The following is a 17,438-nucleotide window of genomic DNA, read 5'->3' as shown; positions in this document are numbered from 1 at the left end:
ATATTAACTTTTAATATGCTAAAATTACCCATTAACTATCTTTTTCTTTAATTGCATCTACATCATGGCCCTACATTTATTTCAGCGATACGAAAGGAGTGATTTCAACTGATTGCTCTCTCTGCATCACGAGATTTTTCTCTTGCTCTCTCTCCTTCACTAGAAAGTAGGAGGAAGAAGCATTCCTCCCACCCACTTACCTATGAAAAAAGGATTCTCCGAAGCTGCCAGGAATGAACACTATAGTAAAATTACAAGAAAATTTTGTTAAGAAACCTTTTCTCATCTGGAAGGTATTTGATTGAAACCTGAGGTGCTAGATTTCAGACAAAGGTGACTTTGGAGGAGAAAGTTGGTGCCAAACTGGATCAGTTGTTTTTGTGTTACGTAAGGAGGAGGAAAAAAAAAATGAGCTGTTTATTCCTAAGCCATAAATTTAAGATTATCGTATTATACCAAATGACAGAATTTCCAAACCTCAAAACTTAGAGTTATATTTTCATGAACTATTATCTGTAGCCACTCAAAACTAAATATATTTAAATATTAAATAATTTGCTTTGCCGAGTTATATTTAAAATATACAAAGTTATTTTATTCACTGTGTCAGCAGTGAATTCTAGTTGAACTGTGAAAATGGTATTGTTAAACAAAAGATTTTTCTTTTTAAATAGCTTTTTCCTGATTATAAAGAATATATGTGCAGTATAAAAATTACAGTATATACAGTAGAGTAAAAACAAAAAAATATAAATCACCAAAACCCCCATAATCCTATCATGCAGAGGTAACCACCATTAATATTTTGTTGTATTTCTTTATAATGGATGTTTATCCACACACCTCCCAAAATACCCATTATATATAAATGCATATTAATGCTTTATTATAGAAAATTTAAAATATAAAAAAAGTAGGTAGAAAGCATAATGAGTCCCATGTACTCATCAACCCATCAATACCCTCTTTCTCTTCCCTACTCATTTTATTTTAAAGCAAATATCAGAAATTATATCGTCTTTTTTGTTTGTATTTGTCTTTGTTTTTTTAAAGATTTATTTATTTATTTTGGGGGGGAGGGGCAGAGAATCTCAAGCAGTCTTCTGGAGGCTGAGTGAGGAGATCATGACCCTGAGCCGAAATCAAGAGTCAGATGCCCAACCCATGAGCCACCTAGGCACCCCTGTTTTTGTTTTTTTTGGGGAGAGGACAGAAAGAAGGAGGGGGAAAGAGAGAATTTTAAGCAGGCTCCATGTCCAGTGCGGAGCCTGCTGTGGGGCTCGATCTCACAACCCTGATATCATGACCTGAGCCAAAATCAAGAGTCCAATGCTTAACTGACTGAGCCACCCAGGCACCCCAGAAATTGTATCATCTTAACCATAAATATTCCAATTTGGATCTTTAAAAGATAAGGTCTTAAAAAAAAACATAACCAGTATCACATCTAAACTAATTAACAATAATATTTTAATAATATGAAGTATTCAGTGTTCAAATTTCCAATTGTTTCATAAGTATTATAATTTATTTTCATAGTTTGTTTGAAGCAGGATCCAAATGAAGTTCCCATACTGAGATTGGTTGATATGTCTACTACATCTCTTTAAATATATATGGGTTTCCACTCTAATATTTCCTTGCAACTTATTTGTTGAAGAAACCAAGCTATAGAACTTGATTTTTCACATTGCATCCCCATAGTATAGTTTAACATCTCTTATATCCTGTGCATTTCCTACAACCATCCGCAAGCTTTATCAGATTCCGTTTTTTGGTTTTTGTGGTTTTTGTTTTTGTTTCTTTTTTTCAAAACTGCTTCATAGGTAGTGGTGTGTTTTGCCATGGGGGGTGGGGCATAATGTGTAATACTCTCTTCTTTTATGTTATCTAGAATCATTGGTTTATTAAGAATTGCAAAATAGAACTGAATTTAAATAAAACAAAAATCTTTTTAAAAGAATTGCAAAATAGTAATATTTTAATCTTATTATTCTTTGAGTTGATTTTCTGGCAGGTGCCAATGGTGGTCAAATAGGTGTTTTGTTATTTTGCTTTTATTTTTGTTGTTGTTTTCAATTATCATTTGAACTCATTAATTGAAACATGTTCAATGTGTTTCAATACATCTTGTTCAATTATTCTTATTAATGCTTAAATTATCCCTATTTGGTCTCTTCACATTAGCTCCTCACTTCTTTTGACATGACCCTAGTAGTCTTGGATAATGTCCTTGATATTTAGTATAAGGTGGTCTAGGTTCATCTTGTATAGTTCCACACAGTAAAAATCTATTTTTTAAAATCTATTTATATTTAAGACTTGAGTATGTATAAATATAATACCAAACCATAAGACAGAAGCTATTTATAATTGCAAAGACTGGAAACAACCCAAATGTTCATTAATAGAGGACTGGTTAAAAAAGTTTGGTGCATTCACACAATGGAATTCTGTGCAGTTAAAAAATTGAATTTAGGATCTTTACATATATGGCTTGATCTCTAGGATACATTGTAAGTACATAGCAAGAGGGAGAAAAGCAAACATATAATTTATGTAAGAATGGATATAAATATATATTTGTATACAGATACACATATACACACACATATACATGTGTGTATATGTGTGTGTATATATTTGCTTGAATTAAAGAATAAACAGTGGAAGGATAAACATCACAAAATAATAGTTACCTATAAAAGGGGGAAAGGAATGAAGTAGAAGGGATGGTGATAGAAACTAGACTTATCTTGTTTTGTAGACTTGACTTTGGAATCACGTAAATATTTTACATAATTATGAAAATACTAATTTTTTAAAATCCAATTCCTAATTTTTTTAAAAAAACCCAATTTTGTATCCAATTTGTGGCACACAGAGAAATTATTTTGAATAACTTTAAAACACAGTAATTTGACTACATATCCCTAATGGGATATTTCCTAAGGACAAAAAGGACTGCAAAAACATTTTTTAACCATTTTTGGTAATCATATGGTTGGTGGTAGTGTCGATATCGCTGTTCTGGGTAATATGGGATAAGCAAATACTAATTATGGGATCTTCTAATTCTATCATGTTCAGTGTCCTTGAGAGTCAGGATTCACAGCATGGGAGGAAGGAAATCGAGATGTAAAAGAAGAGGTTAGGTAAAAACCTTGTAGTTCTGAATTTGAATTAGAAGTTAGTTGGGCGCCTGGGTGGCTCAGTTGGTTAAGCAACTGCCTTCAGCTCAGGTCATGATCCTGGAGTCCCGGGATCGAGTCCCGCATCGGGCTCTCTGCTCGGCAGGGGGTCTGCTTCTCCCTCTGACCTTCCCCCCTCTCATGTGCTCTCTCTCTCTCTCTCAAATAAATGAATAAAATCTTAAAAAAAAAAAAAGAAGTTAGTGATATAAGGTGCACTGGCTGGCTCAGTCGGTAGAACATGTGGCTCTTGATCTTGGGGTCATGAGTTCAAGCCTCACATTGGGTGTAGCCATTTCTTAAAAAAAATTTTTTTTAATGTTTATATTTACATATATTTCTTAGCTCCTCTGTTCACTGAAAAGACCTAGAAATAGTGATTAAGGCAGTAGCAATGAGCACCATTGGTATCTATATTAGATCTGGCTGAGGCAGGAAAAATGTCTACACACATATACATATATATATCATAAATACATATAGTCATGTATACATATATTTAATGTATGTGTGACATCAGTTATTTAGCTATTCTTCTATTTCTGGACATTTAGATTGTTTCCAGTTCTTTGCAGTTATATACGATACTGCAACAAAGAATTTATGCACGCCTTATTTTTTTAGTACAAATTCCTGTAAGTGGAATTACCCGGCCAGAGGGTAGGAACATATTTAAGCTCTTGATTAGTATTGTCAAATCGCCTCTAGAAAGGTTATACCAGGTTACACACCAAGCGGCAGTGCGGGAGAGTGACTGCTTCATCCCATTAATAGTTATTGACATTTTAGACATTTATATTGATAGGTTTCTGCCAATATGATCTAAGTCAGGTAGAGTCACTCCTTTCTTTTTGTTTTTTCCTCTTTGATTTTCTTAGAAAAAGACTTTAAGAATACCACATGGAAAAATTACACTGATGTAACGTTTTTGTGAATTTAACAACTGTGTATCAACAGACTAGAATGGTCTTATCAAACTATGTGTATTACTTATAATTAATGTGTGAGCTTGCTAACACTTTAGTTGCAAACAAACATATCATGAATGTATTGATACTGATTTTTATTGCTTTTTGGTAATTTGGTAGCCAGTTTTTGAAATTCCTGGGGTTCTTAATTATAACCCTACCTTTGCAGAACTCATTATATATGTGGAACTATTTCTCAGACATAGTTTACAAAGTTAACTAGCTTTGCAAACACTTCTTACATGTACCTTCTATATGCAATTTCATATGAATATCTTGAAACAAAAGAAGTAGATTATAGATAAAAATCATAGACGGTTAAAACTAGAGGGATCTTAAAGATCATCTGTATGGTCTAGCTTCTTTACTTGATGCCTTGAGAAACCAAAGCAAAGGGCATTGCATAACCCCCCTGAGGTTATATAGCTAGTTTGTGACAGTGTGAGATAAAAATCCCAATCTGATTCAATATTGTGTCCTCTCCGTGTAACTTCCTAGTATTAGCAAAACTTGAAGGCAATATGTAAAAAATAAAAATAACTGTTGTGTTAGGGAAATGAGATTTGGGGTACTTTCCTTTGAAATTCTATTGTGATGCTACCTTTAAAAAAAAAAAACCTATGGAAAATAGATCAACAACTGCATTATAAAAATCAAGTAAAAGATCACTTCTGTTATTTAAAAGCTAGAAATAAATTATTCTAATAGAGATATATAGCAATCAAAATATATAGCATCTGAATGATATATATACACACATACATTCTACATACACACACATACATATATTGCAAGCACTTTATTGACATTATCTCATTGAATTCTAACAATAATCTCAAGCACAGAGAGGTTATGTGACTTGCCCAGGTAATGTCATGAGTGTCAGTCAGGAGTTGAACCAAGGCAGTCATAGACACAGTGGATTGTTCAAAGTTTCAAGCCTTGATGGTCAGTTTCATTGCTATGGAGGGTTACTATGATTGTCGGACTCTCCCGAACTCCCTCTCTACAGGGTTAAAGCTTCCACTTTAGAAATCCATTCATTTGAATAATTAATGATGGAATTCCTCAGAGCAAAAAATTTTAGGGACAGTGCTTCTAAACCCCTCGTTGCCCATTTGCTAACTATGTGACTTTCCATTCCTTGTCAATAACATAGTTTTTTGGAGGATTAAATAAGATAAATTGTATCCATTTTTTAGCAGAACACCTGGCACACAATAAATATTCAATAACAATCACTGCTATCATCAGCATCATTGTCATCATCAGTATTATTAATATCATTATCAACAGCGTCACCATTATTATTTCTTTCCAATTAATCCCTTTTTAAATTAAAAAAATTGTGGAAGGAGTAATACATCAACCAAGGGGCTGGGGACTCATCAGTTGTTTTTTCCTGACAGGAGAGGTAGTAAAGAGGTAGTAAAGAGAGATATTGGAAAGAGCAATGAGGGGACCCCAAAGGCAACTCAGAGCAGAGTTTTACCCCAAATTAGTTGGGATATATTTACAGAACAGTTCATTTTAAGTCCAGTGCTCTTACAAGGGATCCTTTAATTTTTATCAGGTTTCCAGAGGACCTATTAGGGAATGAGGAAGGGCACTGTTCTCAGGCCATGGACACAGACCGTCTTGTCTCTGCCCAAGGAATCCCATACACCATGGCCACCTGCCTGTCCATGCAGTGGTGGAAGTGGGCAAACAACCCTCAGCAAACGCTCTGTTTACTGTGCCTGGAAACAGGCCTTTTGCCATGGAAAAATTTCTCATTGTACCCATAGGTACAGGACACACATCGCACAATATGAATGATCCTATTAAGACTTCTCGCTAACCTGTGTACATGCTGTGCTTCAAGACTAGGGCTGAATGCCATTTCTAGGCGTCATTCCACTTTTTACTCATGGACAACGTCTAAAGGGGGCCTGTAGGAGCATCCTCTAGAATCCTTGTCTGGTCACAGAGCCTGAAGTCTAACTGCTTTCTGCTTCTGTCTTCTCCCTCTGATCCATGTACACTCTTTAATTTCCAGTATTTTATTTCTCACTTTTTGTTGTTATGAAATGAACATAAGTACATGGTAAAAGATGAAATGGTGCAAAGGGATATTCAGTGAAAGGGACAACTACTCCTATCCTGATCCCCAGGGCCCCTGTCCAGAAGGAACTACCATCTGTTCACTCATTCCGGAAACATGGTGGAGTCCCTTCTTTGTGGCAGCCACTGCTCTGGGCACTTAGGGCTGGGGAGCAAACAGACGGATAAGATCTCTGCCTTCTCGTAAGAGTTGAAGGGGCACAAAGAAGATACATAAGCAAATTATCATTTTGTATATCCGAACACAATATATGTTACAGACAGAAACAAGCAAGGGAGGGGGACAGTGATCAGAGCCGCTGAGGTGATGTTTGAACACAGCACTGAAGGAAGATTGAGTTGGTGCTATTTGTGGGGAAAGAGCGTTCCAGACACAGAGAAAGCACATTCAAGCACGTCTGGCATGCTGTGGGGACAGGGTTTTAAGTACATTTTTACAATTTTTATTTATAAAACACTTATAAAGTATCTACCACAGCCAGGCATTCTTATGCGTACTTTATATATGTTAACTCTCTTAATCCTTGCAACAAGCCTGGGCACTCTTCTCATTCCACTGCAAAGGCAACATGAAACACGAAAGAGTTAGGAAAGTTGCCCCAAATCACAAATCAGTGAGTAGTCAGACCGAGACTTTCACAGAGGCTGTGTGGTCCTGAGCCCGTGTCTTAACTGCTGCACTCTGCCACACAGTAGGGCAGGTGTCTCTGGAGAGCTGTGGGGCAAAATGGGAGCCGTGAGACAGCCTGGAACAGAGGAACCCGTACACCCTTTCAGACAATTCTGACACACGTACGTGCGTTTATGTTTATGAATATGTGTATACACATGTGTATCCTTTAGGTCTGTGTCCTCTTAGTTAACATGCTTAATGGTAAACTGTCAAACAATTTTAATTGATGGAGAGGAAAGAAAGATTTGATATTACGTCTTTAGTTAAAGATGATATCCCATTAAATAATATTTTGGGCATGAGTGATTTCTTCTATTTTAAAGTCTTATAAATACTTCTCTATTCTGAGGTTCTGGCATACTTGTTTGTTTGATCAATGCTTCCCAAGATACCAAATCGACTTTTTTTTTTTTTAACAACTCGGTGGTTTCTTATATAGTCAAAATGTACAACCATTGCCAATATCTAATTCCAGAACTTTCCCATCACTCCAGAAAGAAACTCCATACCTTTTAGCAGTCACTCCCAATTCTCCCCTCCCCACAGCCCCTGAAAATCACTAATCTATTTTCTGTCTCTATGCATTTTCCCACTGTGGGCATTTCAGATAATGGAATCATGCAAAAAATTCGGACTTCTTTTACTTAGCACAATGTTTTCAGGATCCATTCATGCGTGTAGTATGTATCAGGCCTTCATCCTTTTTTATGGTTGAAAAATATTTCATTGCATGCATATACTACATTTTGTTTACTTATTCATGAGTTGATGGACATTTGGGTTGTTTCTACTTCTTAGCCTTTTTTAATAATGCTGCTATGTACATTTGTGTACAAGTTTTTGTGTGAATACATGTTTTATAATTCTCTTGGGTACACCTAGTGGAATTGCTGGGTTCTTTGGTAGCTATGTTTAACTTATCAAATCAACTTTGAACACAGCGTATTGCATACCACCTCGCTACTTGTAAGGGAAAAAATATAAGAGCAGATGGTTGCATTAGCAAGTGTCCTGTCCTATCCTATTTTTTTTAAGATTTTATTTATTTATTTGAGAGAGAGACAGAGATAGCAAGAGAGAGCATGAGCAAGGAGGAGAGGGAGAAGCAGGCTCCCCGATGACAGGGAAGCCAATGTGGGGCTCGATCCCAGGACTCTGGGATCATGACCCGAGTCAAAGGCAGACGCCTAACCAACTGAGCCACCCAGGGCCCCTATCCTGTCCTATTTCTATGAGAAGGTAGCAGATGAGTGGTGGTACCTATTTCTTGGGGTTTAATGTGTCAGTACCTGAAAATCATTGGCATTCACTGGGTATATTCTCCATGCAGATCCTACTTATTGTGGCCCCCTCCATATAACAAGATAGAGAGTGACCATGAGGAAGTTGCCCTTGAAGTAAATGGAGGGCTCAGTCTTGAGTAACCCAGTCTCTCCAGGTACCCCTAATAGCACCATAGACGAGTCCATCTGGAAAAGCAAAGGCTTTGAGAAGATCACACTGTTCTCTAAGAATAATATTAACAATAAAAATCGAAGCCCCAACTTTGTAGCATTCATCAGAGGCCTTGGATAGTGCTAAATGCTTTATATCCTTTTTCTAGACCTATCATTTACTGGTAGCCACTTGAAATGTGGCTAATTTGAGTTGAGGTAAATGGTATGTGCAAAATACACATTAGATTTCAAAGACTTAGTACAAAAAAGAGAATGTAGAATATCCCACTAATTTTTTAACACATTGAAATGATATTTTGGATATGTTAAGTAAAATACATTACTAAAATTAATTTCACCTGTGTCTTTTTACTTTTCTTAATGGGAGTACTAGAAAATTTTAAAGTACGTATGTGACTCATATTTGCAGAGTCAAATTATATTTCTATCAGACAGCACTTGTTCTAGACTATTCTTCACAGTCATTTGATTGGCTGGATGGTATTATCATCCTCACATTATGGGTGAGGAAATTGAGGTTTAGAGAGCTTAAGTCAATTGCCTGTGATCACACAGCTGTGGCTTCAGCACAACTCTGTCTCCAAGCCTGAATTCTTACCCGTTGCTCTGTGCTGTCTCCCCATGGCCCAGAAATATAACCCCTGTGATACAGAAATGGTTATGATCATTAGCTATGGCAAAAAGCTGTCTTCACATCTCCCTGTTGAGCGCAAGAAGAAAACTGTCCATGTCGTTCTATAAGGTAGAATTCAGGTTATAGCTGGGGGAAATTGCTTATTGGAAAGTTTCTTAAATGCTAACTCTTTGTAACGGTTTGGGGCTTACTCACCAAGGATAAGAGGTAGATGAAACTACTTCACAGGTTACTTTAATTTCTATGATCCTGTATTACAATTCTCTTCAGATTCCCACGTCAGTCACTGCCGTAACAGAGTGAGACAGAGTGAGCTGAATTAGTGCTTTTCTGTTTCATCCTTTTCCCCCCTGTAAAACGTAAGGCTTTAATTTCATTCCATTCCATTTGAATTTGTGAAAACCTCAATGGGACGTTTTTCACAGCAATGCTGACCTCTTCCGAGTTGCAATGGAGAGAAGGCAGCAACTATTTAGGAGGGAAAGAGTTATTCCATTTCCTTTTTTCCTCCCTGCTACCATAAACCATTCTCTAAAATATGTGTGTCTTAATTCAGTCAGGTCTGCTTTTCCCCAAGGTATCAGCATTCATCACTCAAAAAGAATTCTCATATGTGCATATTAATGCTAGCTATTACCCTATTTTAAATAATGTAACTTAATTTTATGATCACTTTACATATACTTATATATAACATGTATGGAAGTATAATTTACTTATTTAACTTCAAATACCAAAGGGGAAGCCCAATTGAGAACACTAGTTCCTTGAGCTATTTTTCCATGATGGGGAGGATTGGGATAATTGGGAATCGTACTTTGCCTCAGGGTCTCATCCCAAATGTTTAAGCCCTCTCATATTCATAGGAACTAGAAATGTTGCTTCCGGCTGTTAAACCAAATCACACCCACTTTATTTCTTTTCTCCCCCAGACCACAAATTTAGAGCATACCAAGAAACATGGCAACTTGACTCCTAAAAGATTAAGGGCAGCTCAAAAATCAAACTCTAAGAAGCTAAAAAATTTCTAAACATGTATGTGTCATGTTTTATAATTTTTATTTTTAATGTCAAAGTCAATTTTTTTAAAGATTTTATGTTGAAGTAATTTCTACACTCAACATGGGGCTCAAACTTATAACCCCGAGATCAAGAGTCACATGTTCTACCAAATAAGTCAGCCAGGCACCCCCAAAGTCAAATTTTTAGTGCCCCTAAATTAGGTTCACTTTAACTTAAATAGCTGCATGGGAGATAAATTCCACCATTTAATTTTGTTTAGTCATCCTTCCTTAAAATTCCTTAGCGTTTTCAAATGTACTTCAGATGAGATGACAATGAACCACAGAAAGAAGAACTCAGAAAGAATGGTATTGGGAACGATGCATGGAGCTGAGAATCAGATGACCTGAATCCTGGTTCTGTTTCAACAACAAATTAGCAACAAAACCTCAGGGGAATTTAAATTCCACATTTACTGGATACTTACTATCTTCAAGGCATTGTAGTAAGTGCTCTATGAAACACGAAGATAAACAAGACTGTGGATCCTCAAGGAACTTATCACCAAGTAGGAAAGAAGGCATACTCACAAAACTGGTATAATGTGGTACAGAACGTGTGGGTAATGAAGGAGAGCTTATGGGAACAAAGAAAAAAAGAAGCATAATTCCAGCCAGGAAGATTGGGAATGACTTTGTGAAGAAGGTGACATGTGAGGTGGTCCTAGAAGTATGGGTAGGATTTCTGGGTGGGGCTGGAGGGGAAGGTGAGACAATGTAAGCAGAGGTATATGGTAAGAAAGTGCACAGCTGGTTTGGGAAACTTGTTAGACAGGAAGGCACAGTTAATTCTGAATAATAATGGGAGGTAAGTTCTGACTGCTCCATTAGAATCAGATTGTGGTAGAGCTTGAATTCCGTTCTGAAGAATTTAGACTTTATTAGAGGAGGGGGCAGCAAAGATAAAGGGTGGACCCATAAATGGGTCCGCTTTGCTAGGATGCTTGTTCTGACAGCACTGAGTGGTAGAAGTGGTGAACAGGAATATAAAAGGTGGGGAGATCAGTTGATCGTGGTAGGGTTTAGACAATGGGAATGGATAAAGAAGGCAAATGCAAGAGACAAATGCATTTCAGAGGGAGAATTGACAGGGCTTGGTGAGGATTGGTTTTAAGATGCAAAAAATGACTGAGGTTTTGAGCATTGATGAATCAGAGGATGGAGATGCTGAGCATGTAGGAGGTTTGCTGGGAAAGAGGCTGAATTTGGTTTTGAGCATATTTCATCTATTCTGAACATATTGGCTAATCATATGAAACACAAGTCAATTCCTGACTCCCCTCTTTCCAAAACCCTTTAATGTCTCCCCATCCCACTCAAAATAAAAGAAAGTCCTTACAATGGCTGATAAAGCCTTACATGTCCTGGTTGCCCACTTTCCCTTTGATCTCCTCTCTTCCCACACACCCCTGTTCTCAGCACCGAGAGCCACACTGGCCCTCTTGCTCTTCCTCCAGGACTGCCTAACATATATCTGCCTTAGGGCCTTTCTTGGTGTTTTCTCTGCCTGAAAGCACCTTTCCTCAGATGATTCTTATACCTTGCTCCCTCTCTTCCTTCAGCTCTTACTCAAATGCCATCTTTTTAGAAAGGCCCTTCCTGATCATCCCATATAAAACAGTAACCATCAATCCTCCCTTGTCCCTTTCCCTCTCCCCAGTTTGCTTTTCTCCACAGTACTTATCACCATCCAATATACTCAGTATTTACTTGTTTATTATCACACCCTAGAAACTGAAACTGCAAAAAAAAAAAAATATATATATATATATAATGTAATAGTCCAGTATTTTCAAGGGTTCAATGAGGTTTGTTACTCTCGCACATCATTCTTGGGACTATACATTGATATAATCCCTTTGAAAAGCAATTTGGCAGTATATATAAAAAGTCATAAAATGTTGGTGTCCTGGAACATTTTATGTTTTGAAAATTCTGAAAATCAATTCTAAGAAGATAATCTAAAATATGGAAGAGAAAATATACAGGAAAATATGTATCGATGTGATATTTATAATATCAAGAAATTAGAAAGATTCTAAACATCTAACAATATAAGTAAATTACTATTCATTTATTTAATAATATATTATTCACTTATTAAAAGGATAGTTATGAAAACCTGGTTAGCAACAAGGAAAATGCTTATGAGACCGTTATATTTAAAAGCACAGAATTCACAATTGTATACAGTATGATTTCAGTTATCTTTAAATATGCATACAGAAAATCTAAGAGGAAATAAATTCAAATGCTGGTATTAAATGCATTAGGCTGATGGGATTCTAGGCAGCTTATTTTCTCTAAATCTTTCAGATTTGCTGTATTTGTTATATCCTTTCTGTGATGTGGTTATTTTATTTTTAAAGCAATAACTTTTTTAATCATCAAAAGAAACTGCTGGGGGGGTGGTGCCTGGATGGCTCAGTCAGTTAAGCATCCAACTCTTGATTTCGGCTCAGGTCACGATCTCAGGGTTGTGGGATTGAGCCCCGCATCAGGCTACTTGCTGGGCGTGGATCCTGCTTAAGATTCTCTCTCTCTCCTTCTGCCCCTCCCTGACCCCCCTCTCCTTCCCTCTCTAAAAGAAAGAAAGAAAGAAAGAAAGAAAGAAAGAAAGAAAGAAAGAAAGAAAGAAAGAAAGAAAGAAAGAAGGAAAGAGAAAGAAAGAAACTGCTGCTACAACTCAGCTCACTCTCTAGACTGCATCTTTGGGTACCAATGGAAAGTGTGAGTTTCCAGGCCAATGGATGCCACCTTTAGGACTGAGGGCCACTGACACCAATGACTGGTCCTACAGCTCATTCGTCCCCCAAGGCTTAGCTCCCCCACCTCGTCATTCCTAACTTCTTCCTCTTCTCCACTTGCCTGCATAATTTTAGGCTGTGTCCTCCTGTTTGTGATGGTCACAAGCACGAAACAATGAAGGCTGAAAGAGCACAACTTGCTCATGCATCATGACAATATTTATATGCATGCACTGAGGCTAAACTGCCTCATCCATGTCTCCTTTTACTTTTTCATTTTTTCTTATTTTAGCCACCCCTTCCCTCATTGGCTGACATTCAGGATTTCCCACTTGCTCTTCTTCACAGTGCTTATCATCATCTGATATATTATATATTTACTATTTTATCATCACAACTTAGAAACTGAAGCGGTTAAAAAGAAAAAGGAAGGGGTGCCTGGGTGGCTCAGTCAGTTAAGCAGCTGCCTTCAGCTCAGGTCATGATCCCAGGGTCCTGGAATCGAGCCCCATATTAGGCTCCCTGCTCAACAGAGAGCCTGCTTCTCCCTCTCCCTCTGCCTCTTCCCCTGCTTGTGCTCTCTGTCAGATAAATGAGTGAAATCTTAAAAAAAAAGGAAATGACCCAATATCTACCTCCTGTACATTAAGCTCTTTCTAAATATTACCTCACTTTATCCTCTCAAGCCAGCAAAACAAGTGTTAGTCACATTTAGGGATGAGGAAACTGGGGCTTTGGGAGGTTAGACAGTTTGCCCAGGTTCACTTACCTAGGAGGTTACCAAGTTGAAATTTATTTATTTATTTTTAAAGATTTTATTTATTTATTTGAGAGAGAGAGAATGAGAGACAGAGAGCACGAGAGGGAAGAGGGCAGAGGGAGAAGCAGACCCCCTGCTAAGCAGGGAGCCCGATGTGGGACTCGATCCCAGGACTCCAGGATCATGACCTGAGCCGAAGGCAGTCGCTTAACCAACTGAGCCACCCAGGCGCCCTCAAGTTGAAATTTAAACCCTTCTCTTTCTGACCTCAAATCCTCTGCCCTTAGCCTGTACATGGATGAACACACATTAATTATTCAGATGGCCTCCGTTGATTTATGATATAGATATTGCCCAGGTGAAACAAACAATTGAATAACTGAATTATTCAACCTGAAACTCTCAATCGACTGGTGCTGAGTGTCTTTGTGTCAGAAGTAACTGGCTCATTGCTTCAGGTTTTTTCTGCATATGTCCCCAGTATGGACTCAATAACAGGGTGGGTCTCAATAACGATTTGAGACTAAAACCAGCAATCTGAAGTATTTTAACTATGTTGGTTATCTGCAGTAATCTTGGCATTTAGTTATTAACTAAAATAATTTTATCTGTTTTGATTAATGACCTCAGTTGAAGGATTCAGAAGCTCTCCTTTGAAACCAACAGCAACTCTTTTGATAAAACAAATTAGTTATTAAATATTACGTTAGATCCTTTCAATCGGTTATTTGGACTTAAGACTTGAAACTATTAATAGAAGACGTATAAAGTGTCAAAAGGAATGTAAGAAGCAGTCATGACTAATACCATTTCAGAGGAGATTTCGAACAAAAAGAGATTTTTCAGGCGCCTGGGTGGCTCAGTTGGTTAAACGACTGCCTTCGGCTCAGGTCATGATCCTGGAGTCCCTGGATCGAGTCCCACATTGGGCTCCCTCTGACCCTCCCGACCCTCCCCCCTCTCATGTGCTCTCTCTCTCTCAAATAAATAAATAAAATCTTTAAAAAAAAAAAAGATTTTTCCATTTAATAATCCATTTATTTCAAGCATCACTTTAATAAAGATTCTAAGCAAATTCGTTGTAATGAGACTGAAGGGACTGAATAGAATTTTCCAAGAAATATCGCTCATAACATTCACCATTAAAACAGTTCAACAGTGTTTTTTCTTGTCTGCCTTCTTTGGCTGAAGTCCCTTGTAGAAAAACCTTTCAGCTCCTGACACAGACGTGAGAAGCCATAACGTAATCATCCTCATCATAGCTAACATTTTTGAGTACTTACTATGAATCAGATTTTGCTACATACTGCACCTGATTATTTCATTTTAATGCTCAGAAGCCAACAGGGTAGGCTCTGTTGTTATACTCATTTTATAGATAGATAAAGAAACTGAGGCATAGAAGTATTTAGTGACTTACTAAAGAGACAGCATTTAAAATGAAACACAAGATATGTTATATTGGTTGTTTTGCCTTCTCTAGGATCTGAGAAAATAACATTTTTTAAAGGAAACACCAAGTTTGACTTTATGGCTTTTATGTTAAAAGGGAATGTGAATGACTTTTTGAATTGCTGCAACTGTTATGCCGGTGATTAATTCCACTGGAGAAGTGGTTCCATGAGAGCTGAAATTTTAGATCTAAAAGTCTGAGAGTGCGTTTTCCTTGGATCATCTGTGCGTTCCTCATGACCCTGTGCTCCATCAGCCTGTGCTGTAAACTTTCCTTCACTGTAAGAATGTTTTTCTCTCTGAGGGTTTTTAACTGGTGGAGCTGTCCTTGGTCTGAGAGGTCCCAGAAGAAAAGTTTTGCCTGGGCTCTCTGACCTGACACAGAATTGCTGTACTTCTCAGCTGATGTGTACAAATCTGCCAACCCACCATGTAGAACAGATTGGGAGAATTCTTAGGAGAGGCTATGGAAACTCTGAAGGACACATTACCGTACATTTCTGTGTTTCTCTCCATTTAAGCAGAGCTTTCCCACCTTAGATCAGGAAATGGAGAACCTGGAGTTCACTCACTCAGTAAACTAGTTTTGAATACCTACTCTGTGCATAATACAGTTTTAAACACCACAGAAAATAAAGATAAGCTCCTGCCCTCAAAGACTTTACATACCAGTGATAAGACTCTCACACAACAGTTAAAGAACCCAACATCATAGAGATGGATCAGAAGCCAATGGAGTGCCACAGATATTAAGAGTGAGAGGTTCAAGGCAGGGTAATGGAGGCGGAGGGAGAATGCTAAAGCAGTGAATGGGTCCTCAGGTGAGAGAGGAAATGTAATAGAGGCCTTGAAGAGGAGGAAACTAGCCACAGAACAGAGTGTATAGTTCAACTCTACTTACTTAAAAAGGAAATAAACAAAAATTGTATTTGTAATATTAAATGCAGAGAGAAGGAGTTGGAAGGGTAGCTAGCAAATTGGGAGGGGAGGAGTGCCATTGGCAGATGGTGGGAAGTAGAGGGAAGGGCTAGAATCCATAGGGACTTTCAGTTTTTACTGTATATATACTTCTATATTGTTTGAATAGTTTTCCAAAGAGAATGTGGCCATGCATTACTTTGTGTGACTAAAAAGTACAAAATGTACAAAAAGAATGAGTAAGAGTTGGGATTGTAGAACAAAAAGAAAATATTCTAGGTGAGAGGAACAGCTTGAGTCAATGTCCAAAGGTGGAAATGTACAGGATATGTTTGGGGAAGAGTGAGGACATTAGTGGGACCCGCACAAAAGGGATGTAGTAGAAGTGCAAATTGGGGCCAGTGGAGAAAGGCTATGAAGGCAAGGCCTAGGAGCTTGAGCCTGTCACCCTTGGCCAGAAGCCATGAAGAGTCTTAGAAGGATTTGGTTCAGGGCTGATTAATCTAGCTGCACAAGGATTCATTTATTAGTGCTCATACTTGAAGACCCAGCAAAGTTAGATGATATGAATTCAAATTTACCTATCTTGCACACCATGAAAGCCAATGGAAATGTCTCCTGTTCTCACTGTAGGAAGAAAGGCTCTGACTTATGCAAACCTGTTTTTAGAGTTTTCAGGAACCACCAAAAGATGGAAATGCTGTCAAATGCAATTGGGGAGCAGCCACGTATACCTGATCCACAGTATTAATTTCACCATAAATCTTTGTGTAATATTTGACATCTATGATGAATAATTCAAATGTATGAGGGAAATTTCGATCCCTAGCCTATGAGAAATGATGAATCAAATGTGTAAAATTTGAGTAAAAATTACTTGATTCTAAAAATGAAATCAGATGTATTCTGTAATACGGTATGTGTTTTAGCTCATTTGTCTTTTCCTTGGGTGAATTGGTGAAATCAATATTTTCTTTAACCTCCTGTTTATGATTATACAACTATTCAAACACTATATGTGTACACATTATATTTTATTCACACACACACACACACACACACACTCATACAACAGATACAATGTAACAAAAATCTATAGCTACCTGGGAGTGGGGAAGTAACACTCCTACAAGCCAGTCTTGAAGGAACATTAAATCTAATATGAGGAAAAATACTGTAGCTAGTTGAATCTTGAGTCATGCATTGTGACTCATTGTAAATGATTGGATTCTGAGTGAGATATTGACCAGCAAGTGGAATAGAGACACAGCGAGTCCCAGAATGATGATGCCTGTTAGGTTTGTAAAAAAACGTGGTCGCCTACTGCAAATTATCTTGTAACCAGAAGTCAAGTTTGAAGAAGAAACTGACAATTAAATTTCACTTTCACTTTTCACTTTTCTTCTTGTTCAAACTTTAAAGACTTTTAATCCCCATCTTTCCCCCCACAACCCCGCCCCACTCGATCTGTCCT

The 17,438-nt window shown here is 37.6% G+C and overlaps 1 protein-coding gene and 1 long non-coding RNA gene across 5 annotated transcripts in view; one reads left to right on the top strand and one right to left on the bottom strand.

Annotated features, from left to right (window-relative positions):
* Positions 1-17,438, top strand: part of MKLN1 (muskelin 1) — a 329,771-nt gene that overhangs the window by 29,575 nt on the left and 282,758 nt on the right. The window lies entirely within an intron of this gene.
* The window catches only part of LOC145716373 (uncharacterized), a 31,485-nt gene that overhangs the window by 5,646 nt on the left and 8,401 nt on the right, over positions 1-17,438 (bottom strand). For 2 of the 3 annotated variants that reach the window (XR_014138998.1, XR_014138997.1), the window contains one exon: positions 9,222-9,312. This is a non-coding gene — a long non-coding RNA (uncharacterized LOC145716373). Of the gene's footprint in view, positions 1-8,224; positions 8,405-9,221; positions 9,313-17,438 lie in introns of all 3 variants that reach the window. The other variant, XR_014138999.1, reaches the window with a different exon arrangement.

Source organism: Leptonychotes weddellii, chromosome 12 (genome assembly GCF_054177405.1).
Source record: "Leptonychotes weddellii isolate Sample4059 chromosome 12, ASM5417740v2, whole genome shotgun sequence".
Lineage (NCBI taxonomy): Eukaryota > Metazoa > Chordata > Mammalia > Carnivora > Phocidae > Leptonychotes > Leptonychotes weddellii.
Note: the sequence above shows the minus strand (reverse complement) of the source record. Positions and strands in the feature narration are given on the sequence as shown.